The 12,544-nt window shown below is 43.9% G+C and overlaps 1 pseudogene across 1 annotated transcript; it reads right to left on the bottom strand.

The window, feature by feature from the left end:
• Window positions 1-1,656: 1,656 nt before the first annotated feature.
• LOC307114835 (spindle and kinetochore-associated protein 3-like) lies at window positions 1,657-2,824 on the bottom strand (annotated as a pseudogene). Its single transcript has one exon. The product of its transcript is annotated as a spindle and kinetochore-associated protein 3-like (transcript).
• Between the last annotated feature and the right edge of the window lie 9,720 nt (window positions 2,825-12,544).

Here is a 12,544-nt window from a genome sequence, read left to right on the forward strand (position 1 = left end):
TAGGTGCATGACTCTATATTGTCAAAATCCATAGAACTGTTTGTTCTACCACAAAGAGTGAATTTATCGTATACAAATTTTAAAATGAAAGGTTACTTGACAGCTCATAAAATTACTGAAATGTTGGAAAACCAGGCCTAGACAATGAGCAGGAATAAAAAAGACCAGTCAATATTGAAGACCACAGCCCAAAAAAATTCAATGAGGACAAGAGCCCACACCACTGCTGGATGCTGAATGACAGAGACCACACCATCGGAGCACAGAACATGCAAAACTTCCCCAGGAGAGTGGATATTGACACTTCCATGGCAACCAACCAGCTGCCAGCAGAAAGGATTTTCTGCCTCTACATCTTGGGCTACTAGCTACCAATTCAAAGTCTATGGTGGGTACAAAAGATTGGCCAAGGCTATATCTTAGCTGCAAGGGAGGCTGGATAAATTAGTGTTTGTTTCAGCTTCATAATTATAGGCAAATGCTGCCCCAACAACTCAATAAGATAAAAAATTATCCTGAATATAGGGATGGGTTCAGATGATGGGAATCAAAAACTAATATTAAATAAACATGTCAATGATAGTTTTCAATAAATACTTGTTGAATCAGATTTACAGCAGAGAGCTAAAATTAGGGCTTTCAGAAAATAGGTTCTTATTAACAAACTATAGGCTCGTTGCACGAAGAGATTCATGCAATAGGCCTTCCTTCCCTTGGCTTCCAGCACCGGTTTTCCTCCGGCACCTGGGACCCAGGCCTTCGCTCCAGCCGGAGTCTGCCGCCTTTGTTGCAGACTCCGACCAGAGTCTGCCTTCTTCGTCTTCACTGCAGACCCCGGCTGGAGTCTGCTATCTTCGTCTTCGCTGTGGCCAGAGTACCGCTCCTGTAGATCCCTTTGCCCCCCACCCGCCCTCTCATAGCAGGCGTCTTGCCCCTCCCGGTCACTCCATGCCTGGAGCAGCTGGGTGGCTGCCATCTTTCTCTTTCTAATTTGCATAGTCCCTCCTGATTGGCTGGTGGGTGTAGTGGAGTGATGGTTAATTTGCATGTTTCTCTTTTAATAGTGTAGATAACTTTAATGGTAGCAACTATTTAATTTAAAAGCCGGGGCTGTGAGGGCAGGCCGAGGCTGCTAGGGCCAAGCCCCTTGCGTGAATTTCATCCATCAGGCCTCTAGTGTTGAAATAAAAGGGATAAGAGACTCTGGAGACAGGAGAAGGGCAGGGTTAGGGTTAAGGAAGAAGCCCGCTCTCACAGACAGTAGGAACTACCCAGCTCAGAGAAGACTGGAGGTGGCTTTATTTGAATAGCAAACACTAACACTTAAGTTTTAAAAATTTTTTATCCTGCTTCCTAGTATTACTTAATCCATGGCGAATTAGGTAGGGTACATTTGAAATCAGTGAAACAGTAATGATGTTTAAAAACAATAGCTGAGCTGCATGTCAACAAGACTAAGGTTAAACTAAATTAAAACTTAATAAAAATCATATTATGACATCAGTGTCTATGCTCATCTCAGATATGGGTTGGTTTTTAGAAATGGGGAAAGACACAGGGGAATGTGATGTGTAAACAAAATAAGTCCAGCTTTGCTTTCATCTCATTCTGTTCATTTTCTATAATGGACGGATGGATCCACTAGAATTTTTTCAGTTATTTTATTGCCAACATCTCAGATGTTCTGTCCTTCACATCTAGTAAGGAATGCTTTGCTGGGTGGCATGGCCTTAACTGGTATTGTAGTAGTAACTAGGTTTGGGTTGCATTTTGATAAAATATGGAGAATGTCTTCTAGAATTGCAGTTACTTTGGGAGGTGGTGGTGTTCTGAGCAGATTCTCCTAAGAAATCACAGAGGAAGAGAGAGCTACACAATTCTCAAAGCTTTTGTCTGAATTTAAAACTAATGATGTGCAGTCTTTCATTTCCAAATCACCTGATGAACTATTTGCATTTGGTAAGGGATAATCTGTGGATACCAAAGCTGTACGGTTCTTTGTAGGAGGAATTTTCAAGCAAGGACTATGGAATGTAGGAAGACTTGGTATATCCAGCATCATTTACTTCCAGTTGCTGGTTCATGAGGCCAGGAGTGGTGCTATCACTGGACACTATTTCTGTTTCTACGGATTCTTCACTTTTATTCTTCACATTTTTAAGTCCCATTGTGTAATCTTCATCCAGATACGTAGTATATTCATAGATAACAATGTGCTAACTTAGGAATTGCACACTCAAAATCGTCCACAGTTAGTGCACATTTTAGAGTTTTGAGTACTTTAGCTAGCAATTGTTTGGAAGATGGAGTTAACATTTTTGGCTCTTCCTTTGGGTTGTTTACTGCCTGTGGAGGGTTTGGTGAAACTTGGGATATCAGGTATTGCTCAAGTCCAAAATCTGAAAGTTGTAGATTACATGGAATCTTCTTAGAGACAGAGCTGCTTGGAGCAACAGGATTAGACATCAGACTTTTGAAGATTTTCATCCCTAGCAGTCTCTGGTTTAGAGTCAATGACTTCTTGCTCACCCCCTGAACTTTTTTTGGTACATGGATTATATCCATACTTCTGGAAAACTCTTATTTTCATGATATTCGCTTAAATTTTTTTCATCAGTACTTTTGTTGCCTTTATGAAACCAATGCTTTCTTGACTTTCCAAACTTGCTTTATCAAGAAGAATATTGACATTATCCTTTAGAGTCTGAACTTCTGAATGAAAGTCATGCAAAATACTCATTGCATAACCTTCGAAGTAAAAAAAGAGCAGTGCTGGGTCCTGGTGTTTGTGGTGGCCACATGGTTTTTTGGGGAAAATAGACATTTACTGCAACTGTGAACCATGGCTACCTTCCCCTCTAGCACCCACCACAGCTGCACCCACTCACCGTCCAGGGTGACCACTAGAGATTACACAGAAGCTCCAGATCGGGTCCATGGTGAACTCACTGCACCGCAGCACTTGCCACTCGTTTGAATCCAATTATTTTCATTCTTTTTATTTTTTATTGAATTTACTGGGGTGACATTGGTTAATAAAAGTATATAGGTTTAAGGTATACAATTCTATAATACATAATCTGTGTATTGTATTGTGTGTTCACCACCCCAAGTCAAGTCTCCTTCCATCACCATTTACCGCCTCCCCTTTACCCTATCTTACTTTCCCTCACCCCTCTTTCCCTCTGGTAATCACTATACTGTTGTCTACAAGGGCTACATAGTATATCTAGACATACAGCACACATATGTGTTATATGTTTGTATATTAAAAGGATTCATTCAAAATATTTATTACTGAGCTTCCTAAAAGCCAGGCCCATGATTTAGCCTTCTGTATCAGAGTACCCAGTGTAATAAACTGACATTTTGTTGTCAACTCAAATGTTCTGGATTATGTAACAATATTTTAGCTACCACTGATTGAAGATTATTATGCTGGCCACTTAAATGCATTGTCATTTAACCTACAACTTACTAGTTAGGTATTATAACCTGAACTGTGTGCCCCCCAAAATTCACATTTTAAAATCCCACCCCCAGTACCTCTTCTCTGTATATTACTGTATTTGAAGACAGGGTCTCTAAGCTGGTGATTACGATAAAAGGAGGTCATGTGGGTGGGCCACAATCCAATATGACCCGTGTCCTTATACAAAGGTTAGGACGCTGACACACTCAGAAGAAAGACCATGTGAAGACATTAGAGGAAGATGGCCGTCTACAAAGCAGGGCTCTAGAGAGGCTTTACTAGCTCAGACTTCCAGCCTCCAGAATCATGAGGACAAAAAATGCCTGTTGTTTAAGCCACCCAGTCTGTGGTACTTTGTTATGGCAGCTCCAGGTATCTAGTACAAATAGTGGGGTAAAAAAAAATTATTTTACCCCACTATCTTATTCTTTTGAGATTTACTGGTAGTGTGCCCCAGTGGTTTTGTAATGATTTATCTTGCCTTCCATCGCTTTATTTTTGGTGACAGTATCCTGCTCTTTCTAAGGGCTTTCATTCCATGGAGTCTTGATGGGTCCACAAACAAGTGTGAACATGATCCAGACTATGACATCCCAAGATTCTTTGCCACTACAGTTGGCGCAGGGGAGACTTCTGGCCCGAACTTGCAATCAGTCTGTTTCTCTTAGGATCTGAACCCTCAGTAGAATCACACAGGATGGAAGGAATGTGGGGTCAAGGCATTTCAAGTCTACTGCCCTAAAGAGATTCTCAATGAGCTCTCAGCATAGAGATTCCTGGGGCCACCCTGGTTGTTGACCCTCCCAAGGCCTTGAATTTTCACTTCTTTCTCTGCTTCTGGATCAATCCATTCCCTTTTTCAGCCTAAGCTCACTAGAGACAGTCTTTGTTTCTTGAAGCCTCAGTTATACACATATTGTTTTGTACAGTTGAGTCTCTCCCATGATAGTCTCTTAATAAATGAGTTAATTATATAGTCTTGGGCCCATTAAGAAAAAAAAGTCTGAAAATGCCCTGCAAAGCAAAACTCTCCATCACACATCTCCAATGTAGGTAGATGACAGTATCATTTCAAAGATGAAAAAAGGTCAAAGAACAGACGCTAACAAATAAACTTTTGCAACACATCAAACAGCAGTTACTAAGAAAATCATAGGCAAGAGAAAACAGTACATGGAAAACTCAAATTGCAGAAGTATAGAATTTGCTCAGTAATCAGGTTGAAGTTTGTACCTGCAGTGTACTATGGCACATAGCTAACAAGGAGCTGGAAAGTGATTGAGTTCAGCAGTTTTGCAATGACAACTTTGCCCTACTGAACTCACACCCAAAACCAGAAGTTTCTAAAGAGAGAAGCTACCTCATCACCATTTATCCCCTCTTTACCCTCTTCTACTCCCCCGCCCTTTCCCTCTGGTAATCACCAGACGGTTGTCTATGTCTATGAGGTTTATTTTCTTTGCTAAATCCTTCACCATTTTCACCCAGCCCCACAACTCCCCTCCCCTCTGACAGCTGTCAGTCTATTCTCTGTATCTATGAGTCTGTTTCTAGTTTCTTTGTTAGTTTAGTTTGTTCATTAGATTCTACACATGAATGAAATCATATGGTACTTATCTTTCTCTGACTGGCTTATTTCACTTTCTGCTTAAATTTTAAAACATCCATATAGCTTTCATTTACTTTTCCATCCTCCTTTAATATTAAAAACTAGAGGCCCAGTGCACAAAATTCGTGCACGGGGGTGGGGGGCAGTGTCCCTCAGCCCAGCCTGCACCCTCTCCAATCTGGGACCCCTCAAGGGATGTCCTAGCGGGATCAGGCTAATCGGGCAGTTGGACATCCCTCTCACAATCCAGGACTGCTGGCTCCTAACTGCTCACCTGCCTGCCTTCCTGATTGCCCCTAACTGCTTCTGCCTGCCAGCCTGATCACCCCCTAACCACTCCCCTGCCACCCTGATTGATGCCTAACTGCTCCCCTGCCAGCCTGTTTGCCCCTAACTGCGCTCCCCTGCAGGCCTGGTCCCCCCCAACTGCTCTCCCCTGCAGGCCTGGGTCCCCCCCAACTGCCCTTCCCTGCAGGCCTGGTCACCCCCAACTTCCCTCCTCTGCCAGCCTGGTCACCCCTAACTGCCCTCCCCTGCAGGCTTGATTGCCCTCAACTGCCCTCCCTTGCAGGCCTGGTCCCTCCCAACTGCCCTCCCCTGCTGGCCATCTTGTGGTGGCCATCTTGTGTCCACATGGGGGCAGGATCTTTGACCACATGGGGCAGCCATCTTGTGAGTTGGAGTGATGGTCAATTTGCATATTTTTTCTTTTATTAGATAGGATAGAGGCCTGTTGCATGGGTGGGGGCCAGCTGGTTTTCCCTGAAGGGTGTCCCGGATCAGGTGGGAGTTCTTTTGGGGCGTGGAGCACCTGGATGAGGGGCTTGTGGTGATTTGCAGGCTGGCCATGCCCCCCGGTGACCCAAGCAGAGGCCCTGGTATCTGGGATTTATTTATCTTCTATAAATGAAACTTTGTAGCCTTTAGCGGAGCCAAGCCTCCTGCTCGCTCTGTGGCTGCTGCCATTTTTGTTGGGATTTATTTATCTTCTATAATTGAAACTTTGTAGCCTTTAGCAGAGGCCAAGGCAGGCCAGAGCGGGCAGAAAGCTTGGCTTCCTCCATCGCCAGGGGCAACTCAAGCCTACTGCTCTCTCCAGCTCCGTGGCTGCCACCATTTTTGTTGGGATTTATTTATCTTCTGTAATTGAAACTTTGTAGCCTTGAGCGGAGGCCAAGGCAGCCCAGAGCAGGCGGAAAGCTTGGCTTCCTCCATCACCGGGGGCAACTCAAGCCTCCTGCTCTCTCTGTGGCCACAGCCATCTTGTTTGGGTTAATTTGCATACTCACTCTGATTGGCTGGTGGGTGTGGCTTGTGGGTGTAGCAGAGGTACGGTCAATTTGCATATTACTCTTTTATTAGATAGGATTAGATTTCATTAACTTTTTTCATACCTGAGAGATTTTTACCTAAGGTTTCTGCTTTTCTTTACCCAAAGAACTGCTGCAAGAGTTTCCAAAAGCTTTATAAACCACGATCTAAACTGACTGGATCATTCATGAAACTGCCAGCGTGCTACCTTAATTAGTAAGTATTAGGAATGACCTTTGACATTCCAGGGAAGTAAATCATTTCCTGAAGGTTAACTAACGGAATCATCAGGAAAGCCTTATCATCATCTCCTATGCCTAAGGAAGTTGATAGGTGTCCTCATTACCAGCTCAGAGCTAATCCCTACTTACTGTATTTCGCCCAAATACAAATGTACAAATCAAAATCTCTCCTTCCCTCCTCTCCATGTCTTCCCACCTTCCCTTCCCTCCCCTTTCTCCCATTCTGCTGTTTTTCTCACTGCCTACATATTCTGAGTGCTAAGAACGCATCATATCCCTTTTCCCCACTCCCCTTCCTCTCTTTCAGTTTCTGGATGTTTTCATTTCAATGTCCTAGATCAATCAATCCCAGTTCAACAAATTAGCCCCCAAATAGAAATAAGCACGGGAAGAGAAAATGGTTATTACTTACAAGGTGCCCAAAGTCTCCCTGGTGCTTTTTTCCTTTATGAAATAGTTAACATTGCCCCAAACTCCCACAGTAATAACCACAAGAGAAGTGTAAGGCCCAGTCTCTCCATATCAACTCTCCTAAAACACATACACCTGCCATGGTACATTAACACATGAATAGCCATTAACATTGTAAGGGGTCCTTGTGCCAGGGATGAGAAGCCCAAGCAGTAAGTAGCATAGACCCAGACATGTTGTTCTTATGGGATCTAGTCATCACTACAATCAGATTTCAAGATGGAAAGAAGTAATTTATGATCTGGAAGGGGAGAAAGAGAAGGCTGTGCAGTAAGGTGAATTGCTTCAATGAGAATGGCAGGAACAGATGCAAGTTATAATTTCCATGAAGTTATAAATGTTTTTAAATAGTCACAAAAGTGATTATTCATTTAGAATGAGAAAAGAAATAACAACGAACTACTCATTTTTTAAATCTGACATATCTGACAGACTTTTAAACACTGTTTTCTACGTTTTTTATCTTCATACTCTTTGATCACCTCTTCAATGACAATTAGATCCTATCGTCTAAAGAAAGAATAGAAAAGCAACTCAATTTTTCTTCTAACATGGTTGGCAGATTTTTGCTTCTTATTACTGATAGATTCTAAAAGTTCCCTTTAATTTCACAATGCCTGCTACATGATGTCAAGTAAATTTTTAGGATTTTTTTTTAATTTGACAAAGTCTCTCGTGAAGTTTCTTTCATCCATGACTAATTTCTGGTTCTGTACATTTCACACCTTGTTTCTCTCCACTGCCTACATACTTTCAGTGCCCAGAATACATTCACATCACAATTTGCTCCTGTTCTGCACCTTCAAATACAGCTGCCACTACAGGAAGCAGTTCCCACATAAGGACAGTACCTTTGGTTCTGAAACCACATGTTAAACATAGAACTAACAACAGCAGCCTTTCTCTTTTTATAACATTTCTCTGTAACCAAATTGTAAGATACTGAAGCATTTAGAGTATCCGCCAAATCTACACCCACTTTTAATTGTATGTTAAATGAAGTAAAGCACATGAGTTTGCTAATAATTTCCTCCTCATGGAGAAACCAAGATGGTGGCATAGGTAAACACCTGAAATTTCTGCCTTGCACAACCACTTCAAAACTACAACTAAAAGATAAAACTGATATCATCCAGAACCACAGGAAGGCTGGCTGAGTGGAAATTCTACAACTAGAAGGAAAGAGAATAGCACACTGAGACTCAGAGGAGCTGCGGAAGTAAAGTGCAGAGGTACTGAGGCACGCGTGCGGAGAGGGCTGGCAACTGAGGACGTGGTTGTCTTTCTCAATTGGGAGGAAGACACAAGCTCCTGACTGCTCTGAACTCCAGTTCTGGGCGAGACTCTGGGAACCCAGACTCATACGAGGAGGAACTGGACTGTCTGGCATCGGGCGGAACTCAAGGGCGGCTTTCTCCCAGAGGTGCTTGCAGCGATTACCATGGGACACTGAGACCCGGGGGCCTCTTAGGGCAGGGCTGATGGGAAGCCATTGCTGTTTGCTCTGCCCTGTGGATTCCCTGCCCCACCCAAGCTGTGCACAGAGGCTTTTGCATATGAATAGCCTGGCCCTTTGCAATCTAAAATTACCTAACAAATATTGAAAACCTATTTGAAGAAATAATGTCAGAAAACTTCCCCCAACTGGTGAAAGAAATAGACTTACAAGTCCAGAAAGCACAGACAACCCCAAACAAGAGGAATCCAAAGAGGACCACACCAAGACACATCATAATTAAAATGCCAAGGACAAAAGACAAAGAGAGAATATTAAAAGCAGCAAGAAAAAAAACATTTAGTTACCTACAAGGCAGTACCCACAATTGTCAGCTGATTTCTCAACAGAAACTATGCAGGCCAGAAGGGAGTGGCAAGAAATATTCAAAGTGACAAATAGCAAGAAACTACAACCAAGATTACTCTACCCAGCAAAGCTATCATTCAAAATTGAAGGTCAGATAAAGAGCTTCACAGATAAGAAAAAGCTAAAGGAGTTCATCACCGCCAAACCAATATTATATGAAATGCTGAAAGGTATTCTTTAAGAAAAGGAAGAAGAAGAAAAAGGTAAAGATAAAAATTATGAACAACAAATACATATCTATCAACAAGTGAATCTAAAAATCAAGTGAATAAAAAATCTGATGAACAGAATAAACTGGTGAATATAATAGAATCAGGGGCATAGAAAGGGAGTGGACTGACAATTCTTGGGGGGAAAGGGGCGTGGGTGGTGCAGGAAGAGACTGGACAAAAATTGTACACCTATGGATGAGGACAGTGAGGGGGGGTAAGAGCAGAGGGTGGGGTGGGAACCAGGTGGAGGGGAGCTATGGGGGGGGAAAGAGGAACAACCGTAATAATCTGAACCATAAAGATTTATTTTTTAAAAAATAATTTCCTCCTCACCTGAGATGTTGCTTCTTGTAATATAGCTTTCTTCCAGACCTTTTTAGATGACAGTGCTGACCAAATTATCATGTTATTCAGAAAAATCAATGAAACATTAGATCATATTTATTCTCAATAAATAAATTCATACTCAGCTGCCAAACAAGAAGGCATTCCTTCTAATGCAAGCCACAATCCATTTTAAAAACACATTGCTCACAAGGAGTGCATGTACTGAACCAGAATATCCTACATTCGAAGCTACACACAATAATGCAAGCAGCTGTGGATGCATTAATTTTCAGGTGGTAAGGGATGACCTACCATTCGCATTATTTCATTCTCATAAAATATAATGTCTAACTAAACCATTTACTAAAGAATTGATAATGTTCCCAAAGTGCCTAATATAGAAGCTAGATTTAAAAATCACAGCATAGAGAAAATGGTGGCCGAATAGGCAGCAGTGCTGTGCACCTCCTCCTAGGGCCAGGCCAGAAAAGCAACTAAATTGGAGAATATCCACACTGAATTAACCAATTAGACACAGCTGAGGAGACAATCCTATATCATAAAAGCCTAATATGCTAAGTGTCCAGTCATCTGGTCATCCATTCAACCAATCAAAGCGTAATATGCTAATGATATGCTAAGGCTGCTCAAATGCTCGCTATGATGTGCACTGACCACCAGGGGCAGACAATCGACCAGTCAACCAGTTGCTATGACATGCACTGACCACCAGGGGGTAGATACTCCGACCGGTAGGTTAGCTTGCTGCTGGGGTCCAGCCGATCAGGACTGAGCGAGATGGGCTGGACACACCCTGGAGCCCTCCTGCAGTCCTTCCCTGGCTGGCCAACCTCCCACGTCCCTCCCCAACCCCAATCGTGCACCGGTGGGGTCTCTCAGCCTGGCCTGTGCCCTCTAGAAATCTGGGCTGAGGGACCTTCCCCCTCCCCCAGTGCATGCATTTTGTGCACCTGGCCTCTAGTTTTCAATAAGGAAGGACAGAGGATGCCAAGAAAACACCACTTGCCAGCCATAACCCACATGGAACCACCACTGTGACCTGACAGTGAGTGGTGCAGTACCTCCCAGAAGGCTTCCAGATGTCTGCAGGTAGTCCATGCCACCAGAGTGAGCTCCCACACCAGGCCTCCTCACCAGCTGCTGGGACCCAGCATCCTAGAATCTGGATCCCATAGTGAGTGTAAGCCAGGGGAACCCTGTGCCCCACCTCTGCCCTGGACCCCAGAACCATGCTGCTAGCCTGACCCGGAGCTACCCAGTGCCCGCTCCACACCCCTCCCCCCCAGAACCTGCTCTTGGGGAAACCCGGAGCAACCCAGAGCACACCCCAGACCGGGCCACAGGGGAGCTCTCACTGTGCAACCCAGAGCAATCCATGCCCACTCCACCCCGGCCCCCAGGACAGTCCTGCTGGGGCCATCAGGAGCAACCCAAGGTGCACCTCACCCCAGGCAAACGGGGAGCATGGACTGAGTGACCCAGGGCAACTCGACCCCTCTGTACACTGAGGAGGGGCAAACTGGAGCAACCCAGGTCACATCTCATTCTGGGCTTTAAGAAAGCAGGGACAGCTGAAACCGGTTTGGCTCAGTGGATAGAGCGTCGGTCTGCAGACTGAAGGGTCCCAGGTTCGATTCCGGTCAAGGGCATGTACCTTGGTTGCGGGCACATCCCCAGTGGGGGGTGTGCAGGAGGCAGCTGGTCGATGTTTCTCTCTCATCGATGTTTCTAGCTCTCTATCCCTCTCCCTTCCTCTCTGTAAAAAATCAATAAAATATATTTTTTTAAAAAAAGAAAGCAGGGACAGTGCGACCCAGAGTAACCCATACCCACTGAAACCCAACACATGACTCACTCCGGGCCATAGGAAACCACTGCTGGGGCGACCCATAAGAAGCCAGAGTGCCCAGAGAGGGGCCACAGGACCGTGCCACAAGTACACTGCCAGAGGGATCTAGGGTTCCACCCTGCCACAGGTGCCAGGGCTGCACAGCGAATTGCATGCCAGAGGGCTCCAGGTCTTCACAGGGAGTCGCACATCAGAGGAACTGTGCACATGCTCCCAACACCCCAAGCATCTGAAGCAGACAACTGAAGGACCAGATCCATGGGAGAAGGAGATAGAACACAGAACAGAGACAATAAAGGTGTGAAACTCAAGGCAGACACAGCCTCTGGGCTAACGATTTTCGGACCCATTGCCCTGATAGTGTCTTCAACCTCTCAAACCCCAAGCAGGGTGCCCAGGGCCAGAAAGAGACAGCAAAAAAAATGGGGAGACAAAGAAACAACCCCCCAAGGAAAGAAAAGGGGGGATTGCTAGAAAAGGAACTAAATTAAATGGAGGCATGCAATATGTCAGAAAAATGATTTATAGTAAGGGTCATACAGTTCATAAACCGGATGGATGAGAAAATCAACAACTTATGTAAGAATCAATAGGAAATAAAAAATTATATAACTATAATAAAAAAAAAAAACACATCTGAAGGTTTCAACAGTAGACTAGAAGAAGTGGAGGACCAAATTAGTGAGTTAGAGGATGGAGCAAAAAACACATCCAATCTGAAGAGCAATTGGAGAAAAAATATTAGAAAGCAGGAGGAGAGCCTAAGGGAGCTTTGGGACAACATGGAATGAAGTAACATACATATAATAGGGGTGCCAGAAGGACAAGAAGAGGAACAAGGATTAGAGAACCTATTTGAGGAAATAATGACAGAAAACTTCCCTATTTGGGGAAGAAAAAAGTCACACACGCACAGAGAGTCACAAACAAGAAGGACCCAAAAAGACCCACACCAAGACTCGTTGTAATTACAATGGCAAATGTTAACAACAAACAGAGAACCTTAAAGGCTACAAGAGAGAGAGTGAGTTACCTACAAAATATCTCCCATTAGACTATCAACTGATTTCTCAACAGTAACACATCAGGCCAGAAGGGAATGGAATGAAGTATAAAAGTGATACAACCTTTTGGCCTGAAGCGCCATCTTCCAGTAATTCACCAAA

This window comes from Cnephaeus nilssonii, assembly GCF_951640355.1.
Source record: "Cnephaeus nilssonii genome assembly, chromosome: 2".
Lineage (NCBI taxonomy): Eukaryota > Metazoa > Chordata > Mammalia > Chiroptera > Vespertilionidae > Cnephaeus > Cnephaeus nilssonii.